General features: G+C 35.1%; 1 protein-coding gene across 36 annotated transcripts in view; it reads right to left on the bottom strand.

Annotated features, from left to right (window-relative positions):
- LRRC4C (leucine rich repeat containing 4C) overlaps positions 1–25,978 on the bottom strand; it is a 1,324,460-nt gene that overhangs the window by 705,601 nt on the left and 592,881 nt on the right. For 2 of the 36 annotated variants that reach the window (XM_074013927.1, XM_074013928.1), the window contains one exon: positions 2,157–2,316. The exons of 33 other annotated variants lie outside the window; for them this stretch is intronic. The gene's annotated coding sequence lies outside the window, so the exon portion shown is untranslated. Of the gene's footprint in view, positions 1–2,156; positions 2,317–15,665; positions 18,121–25,978 lie in introns of those variants that run through there. One more of the 36 variants, XR_012423323.1, reaches the window with a different exon arrangement.

The following is a 25,978-nucleotide window of genomic DNA, read 5'->3' as shown; positions in this document are numbered from 1 at the left end:
ATATGTAATCTGGAAAAAGGTGAATAATTATAAAATAACCAAATATTTTGAATAGACATTTGACAAAGAAGATATATGAATAGCCAACTGGCACATGAAAATGTTCAGCATCTTTTATCATTGGAGAAATGCAAATGAAAAATACAGTGAAATACCACAGCACAACTCCTAACAAAAAGGACAGATAATATGAAATGATAGCAAGGATATGCAAATCTGGAATGCTCATATATTGCCAATAAATATGTAAAATGGTAAAGCTCCTTTAGAAAGTATTTTGGCAGTTACAATGTTAAACATAAACTTACCCTATGACCTAGAAACTCCACTCTTAAAATCTACCCAAGACAAGTAAAAATGTACTTACACAAATACATCTACACAATGTTCATAGCAGCATGATTCATAATAGCCCAAGAATTGATACAATGTGATATAACCATAAAAATAAAATTCCATTAAGCAATAAAAAGAAATGGATTACTGATACATGCTATTAGATGGATGGACCTCAAAAATATTATATTAAGTGAAAGAAACCAGATGCAAAAGACTATATGTGTCTGACTTAATAAATGTGGAATGTCCAAAAAAGGAAAATTTATAGACAGAAAATAAATCTATAGTTGCAAGGAGTAGTAATGGGAGGTATCTGCAAAAGGGATGAGGGAAATTTGGGGGTTGATTGAAATATCTTAAAACCAGATGGTGGTAATGATTGCACAATTCCATATATTTATAAAACATTATAGAATTATATATTTCTGATTTGTGAATTTTACTGTATTAAACCTCACTAAAGCTGTTAACATGTATAGAATATTAGTATAAAATCGAAAATTTTAAAAAGTAGATTAAAAATTTTTTGTTATTAAAATTAAAATGAAAAATTAAATATAAAGTAGGAAACTCTTTTCATTCCTTCCTAAACAGTTTGATTCATATGTAAAATAGGTAGCAGATAAGGCAGCTTACAAAAATCCATCATCCCAAATCTCTGGATTCATCTTTCCACTACTAGAAATCTTCCCCCAGTTTAAATATGTACCCCAACCAAGCTCTGTTTTCCTATTCTATTATTACTCATCTAAATTCATGAACGTTACAGACATTATTCATCATGCTAATAGTCTTCTTAATCGAAGTACCCCATACATATTTCTAAGTAGGCCTGCAAGTCAAAGTGCTACATTATTAGAAATGTCAACATGTCTCCGTGGGTGAGACCCAAAGTAAAATTGCCACCAGTCAGAACTCAAATTGTATTCATTATTTCTTGTTAGTGTTGTCTATCTACTCAGCTGCTCCTAGTATCCTCCTCTTGGCCACAGAGAGAACTAGTAAAGATAATTATGCCTTTTTACAACATATGAACCAATATAAAATGTGGCTGTCACTTCTGCCACACTGCCACGGCTGGTCACTGCTCTTTCACGGTGAGTTGGTCCCTGCTTCTAAGTGGCCATTACAGAGACCATAATGGCATTTCAAGCTGAAAGAGAAGGGAACTGATGTTTATCATTTACCCACTAAGCACATTATGTGGGCGCTTCCACTTACATTAGCTTCACTTAATCTTAATAAAACTCTGAGGTAGATGTTAAAACTTCCTTTTTATATAAAGAGAAAATGAGACTCGGGGAAGTTAAATTAATTATTCAGCTTCTCTTGGTAGTTCACTGGAGTACCTACATCTAATCATCAGTCTTTAGAGTACAAATTCTACCTAAAATTTGTATAAAATGATAGCTCTCACTATACCACATTGCCAAGATCTAAATGATGAATACGTGATTACTGAAGGTCCAGATGATTCCATCACCTCCTCTCTTAAAGGAGACTGCCCGTACTCGGTTTCTGCAGAATTAGCCAGTGAGGTTGGCCTCACTGGAGTACTGCCTAGTTCCTCTCTCCCTGTCAAATTACAATCTGCCATCTCTACTTGACATCTAAACTCAGTCCTTTCTTTCAGGAACAGAAGAATTTGGCATTCCCAGCAAGGACTCAATCATACACTGGCTATAACAATAAGGTAAAAGTCACTTTAAATAATTAAGTGCTATCCAGTGTAATGTGTAATCATCCTAAAGTGCACAAAAGCAGAGGCATGTGTCACAATACATAGATGGTTTTGACCTGGCCTTCATTTTTCTCACCTTCATTTCCTGCAGAGAATAGTACAGTAATACGGGGGAGTGTTTCTTTTCTCTCCTGACAAAAGACACGACATGTCCCCATTAAAGAGTCTGCCAGAGTCCACTTAGTGTTGACACATGTTGAATGGATGCCACAAAGATAGGAAAGGTTGAAGGATTCCTGGAAGGAAAGAAGCCAGTTGTATATTCTTTTTGTAAAAAAAAATAAATAAAGTAAAACAGTACTTTTTCTTCTTTCATTTTATGTATGCCTCATATATTGTATTCTGGGCGGGGGGGTCTCACATATATTCAATGGATACAGGAGGATAAAATGAGGAAATTGCAGGGTTTGGGAAGACTCCTTTTTGTGTGGTGCACCCTTATGTAGTCCACGAAGCACTAAACAAGGGGCAGATTTATAAAGCGGAGACAGTTATTTTCCCTTCCAGGTAGAACTAACCGCTTGTTAAAGAGCAAATCATTCCTTTCTATTTAGCCAGATTGCTGTCTCTCGATTGCATACTTAATCATGGAAATTTAACTTTCTTCCTAGAGATACAATTTTTCTTTGCAGTCAATACGTAGGCAATGCATGTTAATACAATCAAGCTATTCTTTCCTTCTCTCTCTCAACCAAAAGTCCCATTAATAACAGCAATAGCAGCAACATTTGACATTTATACAGCCTGAAGGATTCCAAAAAGATTTCACCAATTACTGTGTATAGAGTCCTGATGAGCTGCAGCTACTTTTGAGGCAGGAAGAGAATAAGCAGAAGCACAAAGTCACAGTCAGAGAGATTCTGCCCAAGGGTATGTGCCATACACCCCCTCCTTTAAATATTCTGAAATGTTATTCATGATGACAGAGAAAATGCATGTCTTTTACTTTGAAAACACCTAAAAATCATTAGAAGTAAAATAATAATGAGCTGGTCAACTAAAATGAGACATTAGGAAGGGTAGAATTAAGTTTATTTCCAGTTGGTTCCATTTTTGACATGATTATTAACCTGGCTTTGATACTAATTGGAAAACATGAGATACAACAGGCAATTCAAGTAGTCCTGATATTTTGAATTTTTCCACAATTTTCTCAGATACTGTAAGGGACTGGCTAGAATTCAGGAGTATATTTTCACTGGAAGGATTTCAGTTCAGTAACTAAAATATTGCCCTATGCCCAGAGAACAAGAGTTTCAGGAGGATTTAAATACATACTTTGAAATTCTCTTTTGCTAAAAATAAATCAATCACATCAACAGCAGAAAGAAAAAAAAGATAGATATTACTATCCTTTCAAAAGACTACAAACTCTGTTTTCCTAAGACTTATGTAATATCTTTTGATGACTTAATTTGAAAACCATCCATTAATCACACAACATGCAACAAAGGATGCAATAAAAGCATAAACCTACTCAAGAACCACAACAACCCATTTCCAATATGATACAAGTATTTAAGGGCTACTGAAATTTGAATATTTAATTGAACTTTTGTAGGAGGCTGGTTGCTGAATCTGCTTAAATCCATTTTAGGCGTATACATGCATCTTATTTTTCATGTCGGATTTCAAAACAGTGGGCCATACCGATTTGTATTCCTTAATGAAGCCAAAGACTCTTGCTGCCAAGGGAGTACCATGTGCAGAGTTCCGAGACAGGTACTATTTTCTATTATTATACGCATTTGTGAAAATCATACATAGCCTCTCTCTAAAATAGCAGGAGGCTAAAAATAAAAAATAAAATAAAAAGTTCCTCTTGAGCCTAAAGCCAGAAGCAAAGACAAGAATCTTTGCTATCATCTTTGTAGATAGACTTACACTTACTCTTTGAGGTTAACTAAAACCTAATAATATTAAAACCTGGATAACACAGTTATAAATATGTATCAACATGTAAATTCTACCTTATGGGCCCCTAGAGGGAAGTAATCAAATGCTCAGTCTGTAGATGCTTTTAAACTGAAAAAATAAACTACCTCATTTTATTTCTTTTCTCTTGATGAATAATGAAATGAGTATGTTTGTGTGTGTGTGTATGGGTGCATGTGTGTACATGTAGCTAAATATATAATCATCAATTCTCCCAGTTAGAGATGGCAAATTGTATAGGATTTTACATACTTCATCTATAAAGTGAGTAAAGGAATACCATATATGAAGGATTTTAAAAAGGAGATATATCACCTCACTGATAAAGAGGCATGACCTTTTCTAGAAAAGATGAACAGGTGCTCATCAAAAATAAAAACAATTACATTATATTTATAGAGTCTTGTTTAGATTATTTTAGAGTCTCTTCTACACAGTTAGAAGTATAATAATATAGCAGATTCATATAATAATTTTAACTGATAACTATTTATAAAACAGTGCCTAAGCTAAAAATTGTGGAGCCAAAAGTATACTTGAACAAAACGATATGTACACTGCCCTTTATTTTGTGTGATTATAAACATACACACACACTCAAAAACTAAATACAAAATACATAGCATATAAGTATATATAATATATACATACACACATATGCATATAGGTAATGCAACATTTTCTTGCTTTGACTATTTGAATTATACTATTTATTCTTCTCCAGCATGGTGAAAATAAGTAAATTTACATGGGAATTATGCAACTAGGATGCAAAAGCCTCTCCTGATTCCTACAAATAATATTTTGTAGTTTGCTAATGTCAAGAATATTTCAGTCTTCAGGCTAATGGAAACACATATTGACATATTGTAGGAACAAATTCTTCATATGTATTTAGATAATGTAAAGCTTTGAGCTGTGCTTTAGTCTTTGATTTACATGTTTCACATTTATACTAAAATGGAAACATTCAGATTTTTAGCATTAAATGATTTGGATATGGAAAAGTTTTATGCAAATGTATCTTACCATATTTTAAACTCAGAAAACTGACAGGAAAAAAAAAAAAAAGTCCTAAACAGGCTTGGTTTCTGTTCTGGCTCTACCACTACCTCCTTGTCTAGCCTAGATCGAGCTGTTTACCCTCTCTAGGATTTCATTTCTTCTTGTGGAAAATGAAGGGTTGTACTAGACAATTTGTCTGCAAACTCTGCATCTGAAATGTTACTAAGTGGCTTAGAATGACAAAGCTTCCATTCTATTTCCCAATGCAGTCAGTCATCAAAGCTACCTGAGCCATAAATCTAAATATTTATAAAGCTACATCCTAAAATAATTATTTAAAATATTTTTTCTAGGATGTAAGTAATTTTTTCCTCAACACATATGCTGCATTTTTCTAGTCTTTTTCTGGTTTCTAAATATAACAATGCACAAACAAAAATCTTGGTTAGAATTCAACACTTTCTGCTGTTCATTCTGCTACCTGAAGCCACAGTCATGTTTACATCATAATTGGTTTCTAAGGAAATGATTATATCATCATAAACAAGATATCTCATTTTGATATCTTGTTTTGAAGAATTCTGCTTTGATGCAAATAGCTTTTCAATGGGAAATAAGATGAAGTACAATAAAGAGTACAAATTTAGGCATCACTGCCTATGATATTGAGGATGGGAAAAAATTGAAAATATGCTTTTGAAAACTCCTTCAGATCATCAAGTCCTACCAATATTGAAACACTATGGACACATAACCATAAAGCAAGCTGAGACTTTGGAAGCTTTCTTATTCTTACTTTATAGATGGAAAGGTTTGCAGCCCCTGGAATTGTAGAGCAGAAACATTCTGGATTGGGTTCGCAGAGCAACATATGGTTACAGAGTTGCTTAGGAATATTAGTAGTTTCTTTGGCAATGCAGACATTTTGCTACATATTTGTTCTTGAATATAGCTAAAGGCTGCTCAAATTATTTTATTGGATGATATTTAACTCCAAGTATTTTGGAATGTTTGAAAATTATGTAACAAATTTAAAGGCTATTCATTTTGTCAAAGGTGCCAAAACTAATGACATTTGAATATCATCATCCAAATTGAGGTCTGTGCTGTAGAAAGAAAAGGAAAAACTCTATTCTGTTACTACTGTTATTCATTCATCAAATCATTAATATTTCTCCATAATTTTTTTAAAAAATCCATATATTGACATTGATCCCATTATCAGCCACTATATCAGGTGCTGGAGCTGTAAAAATAAAAATAGTATAATTCCTGTGTTTAGGATATCACCCTATATTGAAAAGCAACACACAAATAAACTAATAATACAGATACAATGAGGTTCTTTTAAAGTCCCCCAGGAATTGCTATGAAAACACTAAAAATAAATATTATTGTTACTGGAAATGTATGGGGTGAAGTCTAATTCAAAGAAGACTTGACAGAAGCGCTAACAGTTGAGCAGGGTCTTGAGGAATGAATAGGTGTTTGCCAGCAAGATAACCTGCAGAAAAAAATTGTATGTTTGGCAGCCTTAAGGAATAAAAACAAGCACAGGCTATTAAGAACTATGATGTGACCAAAACACCAAAAAGGGAAATAGCAGAAATGTTAACTACTGAAATTTATTCAATAACTGCAGTTGAATAGGGATGATTATTCTCTAATAACACGAGGGACAGTATGTCCAAAAGGCTAGAGGCAGTTACCTACAGTTCTTTCTCAACTTTCTATTGCTTCATTAATACATGAAATACAAGCTAGTATCTCATTCTTCCCCATACTTGCTTTAAATGCCAACCCAAGCAGTAGTATCAACTACTGACTGTTCCTGATGTCCAAAGCCTAGCCAACTGCAGGCTTTCCCACTCCTCTGCATCAGTGTTTCAGGTTTTCTAAGAAGATAAATTGCCCTCACACTGAACAAAGAATAAGTGGTCAGAGTTCATTTTGAGTGGTAGCCCTCCATTTCTGTAGAAATTATATACTGAGTTCAACAGTTAGTGTGTACTTTACAAAAAAAAAAAAAAAAAGAAAGAAACCTCAAATCAAATTGGTGTAAAATAAAGGAAAGGCATGTTAGCTCACATAAAAAGGAGAACAGACATGGGGAGGGTTGTGCGTTGTTTTATGTCAGAGTCTCCTTCTACCCTTCATGCTGACGTACACCTTATGGGGCGGATTCATCTTCGTTTGTAGGTTGGTCACCAACAACAATTTGATCTTTATTTTTTCTTAGTTACACAACTGACTTCCCAGGGGATGCAATAACAAGAATTGTTTCTTTCCCTAACACCGTCAGGCCCTGAATTGATCTATATATGTCCAAGAGGGTGGAGGAAATTATCATGGTTGCTGTTAACTTATTAGCTGCAGTAAAGCGGCTGTTTGAATTACAATGTCCGGTTTGAACCACCAAAAGACACTTGTTGGAATCACTAATTCCACACAAACAGTACCTTTTTCACTTTATTAGCAAAGCTTCAAACATTGATAATTAACTTAGTTGTTATCTAGAGGTCAGATACCACATACTAGGCAATGGGTAGCAGCGCTAGAGAAGCAAAAGAGGGGCATAATTCAACAAGCTTGCTGCTGGAAGCTTCATTTCACAGAGATTTTTCACTGGGTTCTAAGTAATTATTCATGAATTCTAAGTAATTACACCTAAGCATAAGATAAATTTCTGAAATTGTTACTTTTGCTCTCTGGTAAATACATAAAAGGTGAAGAAACTGAAACTCACGGCCTTCTGGTGGGAGAAAGGATTTATGTATGTGTATTATAAACTAATCCTTTAGTATTCAGGCAGGAATTAAATGATGTTTTGAAATAGACCCACTCAATACTCTCCAAGCAGACATATCTGATGAACCTGTCTTCTGTCCCCCTCCTCAGAAGGTCACATAAATTCAAGGTATTATTTTGTCATTAAAATAATACAAAAATAAATAATTAGATTTAAAATTTGAAATTTATTTTTAAAATGTAATTCAACATTAAATTGTGAGTACACATAATTGAAATATATAGGAATAAAATGTTTTAGTTCATTTTCATACTGCTATGAAGAAATACCCAAGACTGGGTAAAGTTTAAAGAAAAAGTGGTTTAATGGACTCATAATTCTACATGGCTCGGGAGGCCTCACAATCATGGCAAAAAGCAAAGGAGGAGCAAAGGCATGTTTTACATGGTGGCAGGCAAGAGAGTGTGTGCAGGGGAACTGTCCTTTATAAAACCATTGGATCTCATGAGACGTATTCACTATCACAAGAACAGCATGGGAAAAACCTGTCCCCATGATTCAATTACCTCCCATTGTGTCCCTCCCACGACGCACAGGGATTATAAGGTCTGTAATTCAAGATGAGATTTGGGTGGGGACACAGCCAAACCATATCGTAAAATAGAAACATTTAGATTTTAAATTATCAAAAATATATATTTAAAATACAGTTATAGGTAGAGTTATGATTTTTAAAATACCATGTTAAGCAATTACATCACTGTGTGATTGTTATTGTGTGTACTTACACAAACTTAGGTGGCATAGCCCAGTACACACCCAGGCTATAAGTTATAACCTACTGCTCCCAGGCTACAAACCTGAGCAGCAGGTTAGTGTACTGCATAGTGTACACAATTGCGATACAATGGTAAGTATTGTTCATCTAAACATATCTAAACATAAAACAAGATATGGTAAAAATACCCTATTATAATCTTATGGGATGTCCATCATACATGCAGTCCATCATTGGCTGAAATGTCATTATGTGGGGCATGCTTGTATAAAAAAATATGATAGGTTAATCATCTAGAATTGTTGTAGAAAAATTACTTTGACATTTTAATTAAACAAATTTAAAGATACATTTTAATATGTCAGACTCTGATCTAGATATTGGAGATACAACAGTTCCTGTGACAAATAAAAAGCACATAGAAACATTATACTTTATTAATAAATCCCAAACTAGAATCTCAAAACACTAGATAGAATCAGAAGGGCCTTAAGGACACCTACTTCAGTCTTAGTTAATGATGAAGGCCACTGCCACAAATGGCAAGCAAGTAAAAGCCACCGTGGGAATCTAGTACTTCTGCCTCTCTATCAACTTTTTCTGGCACAACACATTGAAAAAGATCTTTATGATTGGATACATTTATTATTTTAAAAATATCCACAGAACTTTACAAAAATTTTGGAACTATCAACAAAACTAAATTTCACCTAAATGTAATTACCAAAGAATCTAGAATGAGGTAGCACATCGGGAAGTAAAACAATTTGGCACATTAAAAAAGTAATAATGCTATGCCTATTACTATAAAATTATCCAAGTTCATTTGTAGTGAGCATTTATCAAGGCAGTGTGATTTGGTTGTGGATAGAAAAACATGCAGCTCAACACAAGCATAAGAAGGTTTCACAAGACCATGGCATATTTTTGTATTCTTGTAAAATGCTATCATATAGAATTAACCTATTTTAAGGTCAAAATTCTATTGGCTTTTTACCTTAGTTAAAACTGTTCAAAACTCAATTTGTGGGGTGTGGTTATAATGTTAGATGATAGTTACAAAGGCATAGTGGGTCTTGACTTGCTAGTCATTTAATATTCTGTGTGACAAAAACTTCCCAAACTCTGACCCAGAATTTTTCTCTGACTTAGCTTAGTTTCTCAGATAAAGTCTCTGCTGGGCATTATTATCAGAATTGAAATTGCTTATAGAGATAAGGAGGAAAGATAAATCAAAACCAGTGCTGTTCAATAAAATTATTGTATGAGACATTGAAAAAATATAGATTTTTTCCAGTTGTCACATTTAGTTAAACAAAAGGTAAAATTAATTTCAAGCATACATTTTATTTCAATAAATATATCCAATATATTGTCATTTTGACTTGAAAACTAATATAAAAAGTATTGGTCGGGCGCAGTGACTCACGCCTGTAATCCCAGCACTTTGGGAGGCGAGGTGGGCAGATCATGAGGTCAGGACATTGAGACCATCCTGGCTAACACGATGAAACCCCGACTCTACTAAAATACAGAAAAAATTACCCAGGTGTGGTGGCGGGCACCTGTAGTCCCAGCTACTCGGGAGGCTGAGGCAGGAGAATGGTGTGAACCCGGGAGGCCAAGCTTGCAGTGAGCCAAGATTGGGCCACTGCACTCCAGCCTGGGCGACAGAGCGATACTCTGTCTCAAAAAAATAAAAAAATAAAAAAAGTATCTGAGATTTGTTTTATTATTATGACTTTTATCTCTGGAGTTCATTAGATCCTTATAACACATTCCAAATTGAACGGCCTCATTTCATTGCACCCAAGGACCACAAATGACTACTGGTTTCCATATCCATTAGCAAAATTATAAATTGTATATATCTCTTTCAGTTATTGAAAATGTAAGAATTATCAAATGATTATTTTTCTATCAAAGAATAGGAAATATTTTAAATTATTATTCTTAAGTCACAAGATATCTGATTCTGGCATATAAAATGACTTAAAATGTAAATGTGTATATATTACATTTAGAAATAATTATTGTATTGTGGATAAGCATTGTGCATAAATGTGTGTGTGATTAATATTAATTTTAAAAAACAGAACTGGCATGCGCTGTTCTGCTGATACACAGAATGAATATGCAAATCGTTGTATTTCTGTCAGTAAATCCTTGATTTTTTTCATCTTTCACATAAAAGAGTTGATCTAGGTGAACTGTAAAATCACTTTCTACCCTGTGCGTCTTTATAAAAAATCTGTTTGTTATATGTGTACACACCAAACCTGCGTGTTTATGTCTGAGTGTGTCCTCTATATTTAATGAGCAGGAAACTACTACAGTGTCGTGCCATCATAGTAATTTGTGAGTTGAAAAAAATAACCTCACAGTTAAATATCTAAAGCTAAGGAATTACTTACTTAAAATGAATCTAAAAAGTAACTTATTTTGGGACGGTGCGGTGGCTCACGCCTGTAATCCCAGCACTTTGGGAGGCTGAAGTGGGCAGGTCACAAGGTCAGGAGTTTGAGACCAGCCTGCCAACATGGTGAAATCCTGTCTCTACTAAAAATACAAAAATTAGCCAGCCATGGTGGTGCACACCCGTAATCCCAGGTACTCAGGAGGCTGAGGCAGGAGAATCTCTTGAACTCAGGAGGTGGAGGTTGCAGTGAGCCAAGATCATGCCACTGCACTCCAGTCTGGGTGACAGAGTGAGACTCCATCTCAAAAAAAAAAAAAAAAAAAAAAGAAAAGAAAGAACAAGGAACATATTTTATATCTCTTGAAATCCAATATATACTACTTCTAGTAGTGGGGAAAAAAGAAAGGGGAGTTATAACTGGCACACTAGAAATTAGGAATATTGTTAAGATTCATTCATGGACATCCATGGGCAAATGTCTCATGTAAATGTCTTTCATGCCATACACCATGGGTTCAAAGGAGAGAAGTCAACAATTCCATAAATCCCTTTTTGTTACTGAGGTGGCTTAATAATGGACACAGGCTAAACACAATAGGAAGCTATTATTTTTGTCCTGTCCTTCACATCCTCTAAAAATTTGGCCCTCAATATGTCTAAAGTCACATCTTGGGTATTGTCAATGTTTGGGTAGAACTGAGAAAGAGGCTTAGCAAAACACATGCAAAGAAAAGACAGAAACACACACACACACACACACACACAGAAACACACACACACACACACACACACACACACAGAGCTGAGAAACCCAACCTGGGATTCTGGGTTTTGAATTTGTATGCACCCTTTCTAACTCTATTCTCAATAAGTTGATTATTTGATTGCAGTGCAACACAGGGTGTCCCAAACTGTAGTACTATAGTTTACAGTAGGAGCTTTCATGCATAGCTTAAAGAAAACTGAGGCCGGGCGCGGTGGCTCACGCCTGTAATCCCAGCACTTTGGAAGGCCGAGGCGGGCGGATCACAAGGTCAGGAGATCGAGACCATGGTGAAACCCCGTCTCTACTAAAAATAGAAAAAAAAATTAGCCGGGCGCAGTGGCGGGCGCCTGTAGTCCCAGCTACTCGGGAGGCTGAGGCCGGAGAATGGCGTGAACCCGGGAGGCGGAGCTTGCAGTGAGCCGAGATTGCGCCACTGCACTCCAGCCTGGGTGACAGAGCGAGACTCCGTCTCAAAAAAAAAAAAAAAAAAAGAAAAGAAAACTGAAACATGAAATTCATCTAACTCAACCACCATCCTCATATTTCTTTCCCTCATATAAAAGTAATTCTCAAACCAACAAGACCAACTTATTTTCTCTATTTTTACAGACTGACATTTTTGTAAAATATATAAAAAAAGAGTTACTGAAAGAATAACACAAAAAAACAAAGCTCTACAAAATGCAAGATCACATGTTTTATTATTAGACTCAAAAGACATAAAATTACTCTGTCAAATTGCTGTAAAATTTCTAAACATCTGCTCTCATTTCTGTACTTACATATTTAGAGACTGATGCTAAGTTCACAGACTGGTCTGTGGTCCATACTGCTTTGATTAAAACATCTCTAGACTATCTCTCTGAATGTATTTTTTTATTTGTTTTGCTTTTTAATGTCATACATGACCCTTACACAGATAATGTACTAATGACTGCAAAAATCTGATTTTATCATCTATTTGTTAGAAAACAAGCCTAATTTTCAGTATATTATTGATATACTTTGTCATTGACAGGCAAATCCCAGACAATGCAGAATAAGCCATGACACATATGAAAGTTCTAGATATCACAAAGAAAGACATAAGCACATTGGTATTTGAAGATTACATGGTCATATATTTACAAAACACCAAGTAATTTACTAACATTTTATAATTAAGAGAAATATTACTATGTTGACCAGATTAAATAATAAAAATATTAATAGCATTCCTTTCCATGAGCAAGAAGCAGTAAAAACACAATGTCAATTAAATTTGCTGGTGTGTGTTTGCATTACATTTTATCTTGTTAGTTTTGGTCTGATGCTCTCTTCAGTTAAGATATTTTTGGATTTTAAATTAGTTATCCAACGTACTTCACACTTATAGCACTTCATTTGCAACATTGGTAAGTGTGTCACAACTTAATTCCAGTCATTGTATGTTCGAAAAGAAAAATGGAATGATCTAAGATGGAAACATTAGTTATCATGAAAATAGCACACTTAAAAATCCAGAGTCATATGACCAGTTTGTTAATGACTACACAGAGTTCTGTCTCCGGGGGTCCCTATTTCCATCCCCAGCCTGACCAATCTTCTCTTAAATGTAGACCTCCCGTTACAGGCAGGTGTAAGAATCTATGCCATCATACCTTCACTACCAAAGAAAGGATTCCATCTCATTCCCCACTAAGAGCAAAACTTTGTGACAGCTGATCATGTGATCATGGATTGTATTTGCCCTAAGGCCTCACTCATTCTGTTGTAGCAAGCGAGGTGCGCTTAGATGTTAAGTATATCATATGCTCTGATATTGTTTTATATGCCAATAATAATACTTACAGAAAGAAAGTTATAGAATTGATCTTACGCACTATTTAGAGGGTATCAAAGATGACTGAAAATCACTCTTTTATGTTCTCCTTTGTAGGTCACTTTCCCCTAGGAAGATAGAAATCCATTTCAGATTTCTAAGATACCTTATTTTATAATATAACTCTCAAGCAGAAAAGTCCTGTGTCTCATAGGGTTTTGTTGTTCTTGTTGTCGTTGTTTAATCACTGGCTTTGAATTTAGGCCAAATTTGACTTTCAATGTCAATGTTTACTTTGCTACGTGTCCTACAGCAAGTTATTCAATCTCTCTGAGTTTTACCTCCCCTTGTTCTAAAAAATCACCTACCTCATAGGGTGATTGTATTAATGAGATAAAGTATAGAAAGTTCCCAGAACAACAAAAGACATCATAAGTGACCATTATTGTTATTACCTTATCCACCATTATCATCTTCATTATCATGTCATCTCGGTATCTGTAGTTCCATCCAGTTCCTCAACATCACAGGACAATCAGGGCTTTATGTTATGGCATGTCACTAGTGACATGGCCTGTACTCTCTTGTTTTTGCCCACTTCCATTCCCTAAACTCTTAAAGAACGGTGTTAAAATAGGCTTGTTTGTATCGGACTTTTTTTTTTTTTTTGAGACGGAGTCTCGCTGTGTCACCCAGGCTGGAGTGCAGTGGCCGGATCTCAGCTCACTGCAAGCTCCGCCTCCCGGGTTCACGCCATTCTCCTACCTCAGCCTCCCGGGTAGCTGGGACTACAGGCGCCCACCTCCACGCCTGGTTAATTTTTTGTATTTTTAGTACAGATGGGGTTTCACCATGTTTGTCAGGATGGTCTCGATCTCCTAACCTCCTGTTCCACCCGCCTGGGCCTCCCAAAGTGCTGGGATTACAGGCGTGAGCCACCGCACCCGGCCTGTATTGGACATTTTACTATAAAAATGAGATCCTCCGTTTTACTGTTATAATAGATTTAGTAGTACTTATATGATACAATTCATCCATGTACTTATGAATTAAAGATTCTATTTTTCGATGCTTGCTCACCTGTCTGGGCAGATGTGACCTGAAGTTTGCTAACTTCTGTACTAGTTAATTTCAAAGATTCATTTCAGGTTTCAAATATTAATGCTATAGTTATTCAAAATCAATCCCTGCTATATTAAATATATAAAAATAAACTTGGTGATGTTCAGGAAATTGCACAATGCTTATTTAGAGTTAGCATTGATGATAATTTATGTTTCGTATAAATCATGCTGGAGACCCTTCTTCCATAGGTACAATAATAATTGCATTTATTATTATGGAAGAATAATAGCTAAAGCCGAAGAAATATTTTAATATATTTGATAGCCAAATAAACTGGCATATTATGAAGATTGTTAAAACTACTGAAATCCTAACATTCAAGAGGAGAGGGGCTGGGCACAGTGGCTCACACCTGTAATCTTAGCACTTTGAGAAGCCTCGCTAGGCAGAAGGTTCGCTGGAGACCAGGTGTTCAAGAACAGCCTGGAAAACATATGGAGACTCTGTCTCTTTAAAAAAATAAAATAAAATTTAATTAGCCAGGTATGGTGGTATGTGCCTGTGGTCCCAACTACTGGTGAGGCTGAAGAGGGAAGATTGCTTGAGCCCAGGGAATCCAGACTGCAGTCAGCCATGATCACACAACTGCACTGCAGCCTGGGTGACAGAGATCCTGTCTCAGAAAAAATAGAGGAAAAATAGCCAATGATACTTAAACTATATATATACACACCCTTACATGTATACAGCTGTTCATTTTCTGTTTTGGACATAATATATTTTAGGCTTGTAAACAAAAAATACCATTGAAAATAACACATTTAATTAAATGCATCTACTAGTGCCAAAATAATCCCAAACATTGGCTGCTTTTAGGGCTTTATTGTGAAAAGGATACTATAGTAGTATAGCAGTAGATAACTCTACTGGTATTTTTAATGTAACTTTTCTTAGAACTCCAGGTGAACTGAAAACTCTACCTTCTTTTAACATTTGAATCTTTCTCACTGAGTAATAGTTCTACAATTTGAAAATGTAAGTGAGAGAGAGGGGAATATGTCCATGTGTTTTTATTTTCTTGTTTGCAAAGAGGTTTCAGATGGCTTTGGCTAATTGAAACAACTGTTGTAAATTTACTTGGCATTTTTAATTCTTTCTCAATATTTTCAACCCTGATGAAAATGTTTTGTCTCTCAGAATATCTTCTTCTGGGATCTGGCCATTCAGCTCATGAAAAATGTGCATTGAAAATTTCATCTGATTTATCCAAGTAGTTACCACCTGGAATCTGCTAATGCAAATATTCCTAGTCTTCCCACTTTTTCCATATGCAAACTAGCTTGCCAATGAACATGAATTACTTTCTGTGGACTTGCTATGTGCATAAAGTCCATTCTAATACTCTAAGGAGTTTGTTTATATATGATGAAAAATATATATATAGAAAGATTTTATAAATATATGAAGACATATTTTTATCTGTTGAAAATATGTGAGTTGTAGTAACTAACCCAAACACCCACACACATAAATATTTATGTGTAAATATATTCTGTACATATATACATATGCATATATTTCTCATTTTAAATTTTTGACCTTGGAAAGATAGTAAGAATATAATGCCAGTAAAAACTCCTGAAAGTTATTCGTTATGATAAGCCATCTCTTATAATTATTATAGAAGAATAAATCCCTCATCCCTAATTCAGTCAACAATTGTTTCCTTCATAATCAGAAAAATATATATTTCTTTAACATTCTAGGGAGGATTTAGGAGTGAGAATGAATTGTAATAGGACCAATTGAGTTAACTGTTCCCCCTAAAATAGTATTTCCTGAAAAAAGAGAATCATAGAAGAGACCATTAACTTTGCTATATTTGCATGTAATATAAGTTTTTCAGCATTTTTATATTTTCCTCTTGTATATACAAGTGCAATATTGTCTCTAAATTTTGCCTGTTTTTTAGATATTTTCTACCAAAATTTTTCTATTGTGTGTTGAACTTCCAGGTAGAAAGTAATATTTGCTATAAGCATTCATCACCTATTTCGTTTCTTTTCTTTTTTTTTTTTTTTTGAGACAGAGTCTCATTCTGTCGCCCAGGCTGGAGTACAGTGGCACAATCTCAGCTTACTGCAAGCTCTGCCTCCCGGGATCAAGCAATTCTCCCGTCTCAGACTCCAAGTAGCTGGGATTACAGACGCCCACCACCATGCCCGGCTAATTTTTGTATTTTTAGTAGAGGTGGGGTTTCACCATGTTAGCCAGGCTGATCTCGAACAGCTGACCTCAGGTCATGTGCCTGCCTCAGCCTCCTAAAGTGCTGGGATTACAGGCGTGAGCCACCATGCCTGGCCATCACCTATTTCAAACTTGTCTTAGCCTAGAGTTAAAACATGACATCACTTAGGATGAAGTGAACTGGCCAAGAAGCAGAAAGCAATTGAATTTCCAAGGAAGGAGAACCATTATTCTTGACTCTCTTATATCTATTAGTCGTCTACAGGTGGAAAGGATCCTTGTTTTTAACTGATCTTCAAAACTGTTAGATGCTAAGGCAGTGACTTACAGGGTCATTTACCAAGTGGAATGAAGAAAGGGTGAGCATATACCTGCTGCTGAAGAAGAATAAATCTATAGATGACATATATTCTTTAATTCTGTAAAAAATAATTTCAATCCAGAATCGCAACATTTGAAACATCTAGAAAAATAAAGACTGACTCTTATATAACTGATGGACTAGGTGGAGAAATATTCTATGATATTTTAAAGAAGTATACTATAATTCATTTTTCCCAATCTGATAGTCTCTATTTCAGAAAATGGAAATATTATTCTTTCAAAGATCTTACACAGAAACTAACTTGAATTTCCAGAGTGCCAAATATCTAAGATCTATGTACTTGTGTAACTTCTGTCAACTACCTAAAGTACAGATAGGATCCATAACACTTCATGATAAAATCATAGAGATAATATTACAGTGGCAATAATCAACACAATAGTATTAAGACAGCAAACCCTCCTATCAAAGAAAAACAGATATAAGCAGAAATCAAAAGAAAAATGCAGTGATATTGTGTGTCCACCTATTACTCAGCAAATCTCCCCAACACCAGCCTTCATCCTTCCAGCATTATTTCTATTTCTTTATTTTACTACCAAGCATTTGATTGTATGATCTATTTCAATATCTCCTCTTTTAACTATGAAACTGATTTTTAGTGCTCCTGCAAATCTGCATTAAAATAATAGAATAGGAAAAGCAGATGTTAGAGTGGTGACTAATAAATTTTTACAACAAATGAAATAGGTGGAAAGGCAAATAACAAAAATTGCAAAAACATGGATTTGAAAATAGTAAACATCATTAGAGGTGACATTAATCCATTTACCATCTGGTGATACATCACTGTTCTGGTTTCCTTGAACTGGTAAAATAGATTTTTATCAGTTGTTCTTTCTCCTTCTAGTCAAATCAAATTTGTATAATCTTGAGCTGTCCAAGTTTGACTTTAAGAAAAAAGAGGTTTAGAGAGTTTAGAAAAGAATTTGTGTTCAAATTCCAAGGGCTTATTAATAAAGAACAGTAAAAAAAAAAAAAAAAGATAAATTATGTTTTGTTAAGATTTGTTAATATTGGTTACTTTGTTCAACATTATATGCTCTGGGAACCAGATGGAATTTTTCACTTCTTCACTTTATTTTCCACTTATCAATCAATGTCACTTGTTAATTATTAGAAATAACAAACAAAAAGTCTACAAACAACTTTCCCACTTTTACAGGAAGAAACATTTTTTGTTCACTTACACTGATTACATATAGAAGTTGTGTGAATTTAGAAAATATAAAAAGAAACATTAATGATCAATATGGTTTTAAAGGAATATCCACTGCATCTGCCATCTAATTATTTAAAACATTATTACTAAGTTTTTAGAAGTTCTATCATTAATTTTGAATTAAATGTGTCAGCTTAAGATAAGGAAATTGAGTCATCTTTATTATTGCTAAGTCAAAATCTGTATACCTGGTTGCTAAAACTCAGGATTCATGGTTCAGTTTATGTCGTTTCTTAGTTCCAATTCTTGTCCTGGTGTGATAAGACTTTTCTTATGTCTTCTCATGGTCAGTATTATGGACTGAAAACACATGCCCTTCTCTCCCCACACCAATTCATATGTTGAAGCCCTAACTCCCACTGTGGCTGTATTTTGAGATGAGGCCTCTAACGGAAGTAATTTAGGCCACAAAGGTGGGGTCCTGAACTAACAAGGTTAGTGTCCTTACAAGAAAAGATACCAGATAATTCGCTTTTTCTTTCTCTCAGCCTGCATTCAGGGAACGGCTGCTTGAGGACACAGCAAGAAGGCATCCATCTGTAAGCCAGGGAGAGAGCCCTCACCAGAAACTCAATCTACTGTCACTGTGATTATGGACTTCTAGCCTCCAGAGCTATGAGAAATAATGTTTATGTTACCCAGTCTGTGATATTTTCTTATGACAGCCCTAATAGAATAATACAGTCTGGGAGGCAATAAAAATACTGGACATAATTAAGTTATGAGAAAACACATTTTTCTTTTTCAGTGTAAGCCAACCAAGATTGCTAAATAGAAGGTACATTCGTAGGAAACACTGATTTGGCCATATTAGTGGATAGCTGCCAAGAGTTAACTTAGGCTTCCAGTAACCACACTCTAGTCTCTCATTTCTTGCTTGAGCAGGGTATAATACAATCATATCACCTTCTCTTATTGCTACATGCCTGTTCCCGCTCTATTTCCCTTCCCTAGCATTGAATATATGCTGTTGTCAAGTGATTAGCCATAATGTCTCTTGCACTTCAGGCTTGCATTATAAATCACAACTATTTCCTTGTGCTTCACAGTGCAAGGTTATGCAGTTGGACTACGATAGTTGATGTTATTAATTCATTATCACTTACACTTGTTTGTCTTTGGGGGACACTGAAAAATCCAATGTATAAACTCAGGTGCCAGATTTCAATGCTGGACTTTGAACACTACAACTCTATTCCAATTAGTTCAGCCTCATGAAACTTCTGCGTTCTGCATCCCAATGTGGATAGCCTCATGACCCAACTCTTAACATTCTTCAGAATGTCCTTTTATATAGCAGTGAAGGCCCAATGATCTTCAGTTCTTATCCTGCTGATATTTTTGGATCAAATTTGCTTCTCTTATTTATTTTTAAATTGACAAATAATAATTGCACATATTTATTACACATATTTTTAAATGTGTACACATTGTAAAATGGTTACATTGAGCTAATTTAGAAATGCATTACTTTAAATACTATTTTTTATGGTAACAGGTAAAATCTACTCTTAGCAAATTTCAATACTATAATGCATTATTAACTATGGTTACTGTATTGTAAAACAGATCTAGGATTTATTCCTTTTATCCAACTGAAATTTTGTATCATTTGACCAACATCTCTCCAATTAACTCCATAATGGAACAAAATTTTTACTATGCCACTTACCCTATAATCTAAGGTAAATGACAATAATAAAGTAGACTAGAATGGCTACTTGACCTCTTAATGGGAGTAAATATAGGAAACAGTCATCCAATGTGGCTATTGCACTATCCAGGGGTCAGTGTGTCACCAGGCAAGTGGTTCTCAAATTTCAATATAGTAGTAGAACTGTGGTTCTCAAGTGGGTCCTAGATCATAAACATTACAATCACCTGGGAAATTGTCAAAAATCCACCATTTGTGGGCCCCACCTAAACTATTGATTCTACAACTCTGTGATATTTTGATTCATCAGGTTCCAAACACTCTTCCTGTAGAATTTGCAAAGTGACATTTCTTACCCATTTGTGGCCTTATAGGCACATACGAAGATCCAACTCTAAAAACTAGAAACAAGCTGCCTGTAATCCCAGCACTTTGGTAGGCCGAGGCGGGCAGATCATGAGGTCAGCAGATCGAGGCCATCCTGGCTAACACAGTGAAACCCCGTCTCTACTAAAAATACAAAACATTAGCCAGGTGTGGTGGTGTGTGCCTGTAGTCTCAGCTACTTGGGAGGCTGAGACAGGAGAATGGCGTGAACTCAGGTGGCAGAGCTTGCAGTGAGCCGAGATTGTGCCACTGAACACCAGCCTGGGTAACAGAGTGTGACTCTGTCTCAAAACAACAACAACAACAACAACAAAAACTAGAAACAAGCTAACTGTGAGAACGTTTTGTGATGTACTGTTTCACATCACAGAACGAAACCTATGTTTTCATTCAGCCTGTTCCAAACATCTTTTGTAGAATTTGAGAAGTGACTTTTCTGTGCCTATTGAGATTCTAATCTCTATTGAAATTCTAATCTATATTGAATTTTCATTCTAATCTATATTGAAATTTGAGAACCACTTGCCTGGTGACACACTGACCCCTGGATAGTGCAATAGCCACATTGGATGACTGTTTCCTATATTTACTCCCATTAAGACGTCCAGTAGCCATTCTAGTCTACTTTATTATTGTCATTTTCGTTTGATGTCTGGACTTACTCTCAGTCCTTTGATACCAGCAATTAGGAAGAGACCAACCTTATATACTAGGTAGTTGACTGGGAATTCCTCCCAGGCATCAAAAAATCCCCTTCTTAGAATTGTTCTTTCATTTCCTACAGTTTTTCCCTCCCAATTGGCTGACATTCCCTTTTGGCATCCCTTTTTCATCTCACCTTAGCCATCATTACTACTGACAATTTTCAAAACACCCAAGTTAACTAATCAATGTCTCAAGTTTAGATTCTCTCTCTCTTTCTCACTCTCTGTCAGCTGAAATACAATATTTCTAATCAATTGAAAGGCAGAGAGATTTTTCTAGTCTCTATCTTCCTTCCCTTAAGTAGTAAAACTAAGGAATCTTGTTATCTTAACATTGGTAAGGATTCAAACAACTATGTTCAAAACAAGTTTATGCAGATTCCTAAACCATTTATTCCATAATAATTACTTGCCAAGCAGTCTGCTCAAACTTTTAGAAATATTTATTTCACTTAAACATTGGTGTTCATATAGTAACAACTTGAAATTGTTACATTTTCAATTGCAAATATTGGTTAAATATTAGCGACTTCATATGGTTCAATCAAAATACTACTTTTTATCTCTCATTGATAGTTCAGACAACAGTGTTTACAGAGTATGAGGAGCTTTATATAAGGAGTTTTACATGACTAGTAGAGGTGAATAAGCAGCAAAATAAACTTTTTGGAGCCATATTTTTTCGAACTCTAACTTTGAAAGACGCAGATAAATTCTGAGACATTATTGGTGCTCTAGTCACTTATTTTTGATTCTATGAGTAGAGAGCCTTGAATTTTACAGACAGATTAAAACGGTCCTTGGAAAATAAATTTAGGATGTGTAGATGGTTGTATCTTTAAAAATATAGTGGTTTAATCAGCAATATTTATTTGTTAAATCTAGATTATTTGCTCTAAACCAAAAATAGTAATGTTATTTCCAATGCCAATGGTTACTGGAACAGGAATATGACCTAATATATGGCTAGTAAGGCAAAATGGAATGATCTGCCAGGTATTTTGCCACATTCTTAAGAGACAGAAAATGAAATGGGCTCTTCTCTTTCTTTGGGATATTGAAAGATATGGAGGTGCTGTAGACCCCTTACTACTGATATGACTGTAAAAGATATCCAAAAAGAATACAGATTATATGGATGGAAAAAGCCTGGATCTTGGTATGATTGAACTATTAGATCAACTAATCTTAAGGCCAGACCTATATCTAGACTATTAGTGCCTTTTGTTTTTGTTTTTTGTTTTGTTTTGTTTTAAGAATCATTACTTTCTCATTTATTACTAAACTCTAAATAATAGACAAGTAATTGGTGTAATGTGTCTGCATCCTTTGTAGGTAAATAAAATGCTTCCAAATGGCCATTTTATAACCACCACAACAAAAACAAACAACAATGCATTGCATACTCAAAGATTGCTAAGAGAGAACATTTTAAGTGTTCTTACCAAAAAAAAAATAAAAAATGATAGGGATATGTGATAATACATGTATTAATTACTTTGAGCCATTCCACAATGTACACATATTTTCTTTCTGTCCTTTTTTTTTTTCTTTTTTTTTACTTTTCTTAATCAAAAGAAAGCTAGGGCTTATTTTATTTTCTTTAAAAATGTATACATATTTTAAAACATCATGCTGGGTTCTTTTTTTCTTTAAAAATGTATACATATTTCAAAACACCGTGTTGTACATACAATATAAATATATACAATTTTAGTTTGTTAATTTTTTTCATAATTTTTTTTCTTTTTCTTTTTCTTTTTAATTTCTTTTTATTATACTTTAAGTTTTGGGGTGCATGTGCAGAACTTGCAGGTTTGTTTCATATGCATGTGTCATGGTGGTTTGCTGTACCCACAACCTGTCATCTACATTAGGTATTTCATCTAATGTTATCCTTCCCCTTGCCACCTACACTCTGCCAGGCTCCAGTGTGTGATGTTCCCCTACCAGTGCCCATGTGTTCTCATTGTTCAACTCCCACTTATGAGTGAGAACATGCGGAGTTTGGTTTTCTGTTCCTGTGTTAGTTTGATGAAAATGATTGTTTCCAGCTTCATCCACGTCCCTGCAAAGGACATGAACTCATTCTTTTTTATAGCTGTATAGTATTCCACAATATGTGTGATGTGTGTGTGTGTGTGTGTATGTATATATATATATGCCATATTTTCTTTATCCAGGCTAACACTAATGGGCATTTGTATTGGTTCCAAGTCTTTGCTATTGTAAATAGTGCTGTAATAAACATACCTGTGCATGTATATTTATAGTAGGTTTATTTATAATCCTTTGCAATATATACCCAGTAATGGGATTGTTGGGTCAAATAGTATTTCTGGTTCTAGATCCTAGAGGAATCTCCACACTGTCTTCCACAATGGTTGAACTAATTTACACTCCCATCAACAGTGTAAAAGCCTTCATGGGGAGGGGGGAGGGGGGAGGGATAGCATTGGGAGTTATACCTGACGTAAATGACGAGTTGATGGGTGCTGACGAGTTGATGGGTGCAGCACAGCAACATGGCACAAGTATACATATGTAACAAACCTGCACGTTATGCACATGTACCCTAGAACTTAAAGTATAATAATAATAAAAAATAAATTAAAAAAATAAATAAATAAAATAAAATAAAATAAAAAAGAAAACCGAAAAAAAAAAAAAAAAAGCCTTCCTATTTCTCCACATCCTCTGTAACATCTGTTGTTTCCTTACTGTTTAATCATGGACAATTTAACTGGCATGAGACGGTATCTCATTGTGGTTCTGATTTGGATTTCTCTAATGACCAATGATGATGAGCTTTTTTTTTTACATGCTTTTTGGCTGCATAAATCTCTTCTTTTGAGAACCGTCTGTTCATATCCTTCACCTACTTTTTGATGTTTTTTTTTTTTTTTTCTTGTAAATTTGTTTAAGTTCCTTTTAGAGTCTGGATATTAGCCCTTTGTCAGATGGATAGATTGCAAAAATTTTCTCCCATTCTATAGGTTGCCTGTTCACTCTGATGATAGTTCTTCTTGCTGTGCAGAAGTTCTTTAGTTTAATTAGATCCCATTTGTCAATTTTGTCTTTTGTTGCCATTGCTTTTGGTGTTTTAGTCATGAAGTCTTTGCCCATGCCTATGTCCTGAATGGTATTGCCTAGGTTTTCTTCTAGGGTTTTTATGATTTTAGGTCTTACGTTTAAATCTTTAATCCATCTTAAGTTAATGTTTGTATAAGGTGTAAGGAAGGGATCCAGTTTCAGTTTTCTGTATATGGCTAGCAAGTTTTTCCAACACCATTTATTAGATAGGGAATCCTTTCCTCATTGCTTTTGTCTGGTTTGTCAAAGATTACAAAGCTGGTTGTAAATGTGTGGTGTTACTTCTGAGGCCTCTGTTCTGTTCCATTGGTCTATATATCTGTTGTGGTATCAGTCCCATGTTGTTTTGGTTTCTGTCACCTTGTAGTATAGTTTGAAGTCAGGTAATGTGATGCCTCTAGCTTTGTTCTTTTTGCTTAGGATTGTCTTGGCTATTGTGGCTCTTTTTTGGTTTCATATGAAATTTAAACTAGTTTTTATCTAATTCTGTGAAGAAAGTCAATGGTAGCTTGATGGGAATAGCATTGAATCTATAAATTACTTTGGGCAGTATGGCCATTTTCATGCTAATGATTCTTCCTATCCATGAGAATGGGATGTTTTTCCATTTGTTTGTGTCCTCTCTTATTTCCATGAGCAGTGGTGTGTAGTTCTCCTCGAAGAGGCCCTTCACATCCCTTGTAAGTTGTATTCCTAGGTTATTTATTCTCTTTGTAGCAATTGTGAATGGGTGTTTGCTCATGATCTGGCTCTCTGTCTATTACTGGTGTATAGGAATGCTTGTGATTTTTGCCCATTGATTTTTGTATCCCAAGACTTTGCTGAAGTTGCTTATCAGCTTAAGGAGTTTTGGGGCTGAGACGATGGGGTTTTCTAAATATACAATCATGTCATCTGCAAACAAAGATCATTTGACTTCCTCTCTTGCTATTTGGGTACCTTTCTTTCTTTTTCTTACCTGATTGCCCTGGCCAGAACTTCCAATACTGTGTTGAATAGCAGTGGTGAGAGAGGGCATCCTTGTTTTGTGCCAGTTTTCAAAGGGAATGATTCCAGGTTTGCCCATTCAATATGATATTGGCTGTAGGTTTGTCATAAATAGCTCTTATTATTTTGATACACATTCCATCAATGCCTAATTTATTGAATGTTTTTAGCATGAAGGAGTGTTGAATTTTATTGAAGGCCTTTTCTGCATCTATTGAGATAATAACGTGGTTTTTGTCATTGGTTCTGTTTATGTGATGGATTATGTTTGCTGATTTGCGTATGTTGAACCAGACTTGCATCCCAGGGTTGAAGCTGCCTTGATCATGATGGATAAGCTTTTTAATGTGTTGCTGGATTCAGTTTGCTCGTATTTTATTGAGGATTTTTGCTTTGATGTTCATCAGGGATACTGGCCTGAAATTTTCTCTTTGTTGTGTCTCTGCCAGGGTTTGGTATCATGATGATGCTGGCCTCATAAAATGAGTTAGGGAGGAGCCCGTTTTTCCACTGAAATAATTTCAGAAGGAATGGCACAAACTTCTCTTTGTACCACTGGTAGAATTTGGCTGTAAATCCATCTGGTCCTGGGTTTTTGTTTTTGTTTTTTTTGGTACCCTATTAACTACTGCGTCAATTTCAGAACTTGTTATTGGTCTATTCAGGGATTTGACTTCTTCCTGGTGTAGTCTTGGGAGGGT

This window comes from Macaca fascicularis, chromosome 14, assembly GCF_037993035.2.
Source record: "Macaca fascicularis isolate 582-1 chromosome 14, T2T-MFA8v1.1".
Taxonomy (NCBI): domain Eukaryota; kingdom Metazoa; phylum Chordata; class Mammalia; order Primates; family Cercopithecidae; genus Macaca; species Macaca fascicularis.
This window is presented reverse-complemented; position numbering and strand designations above follow the sequence as displayed.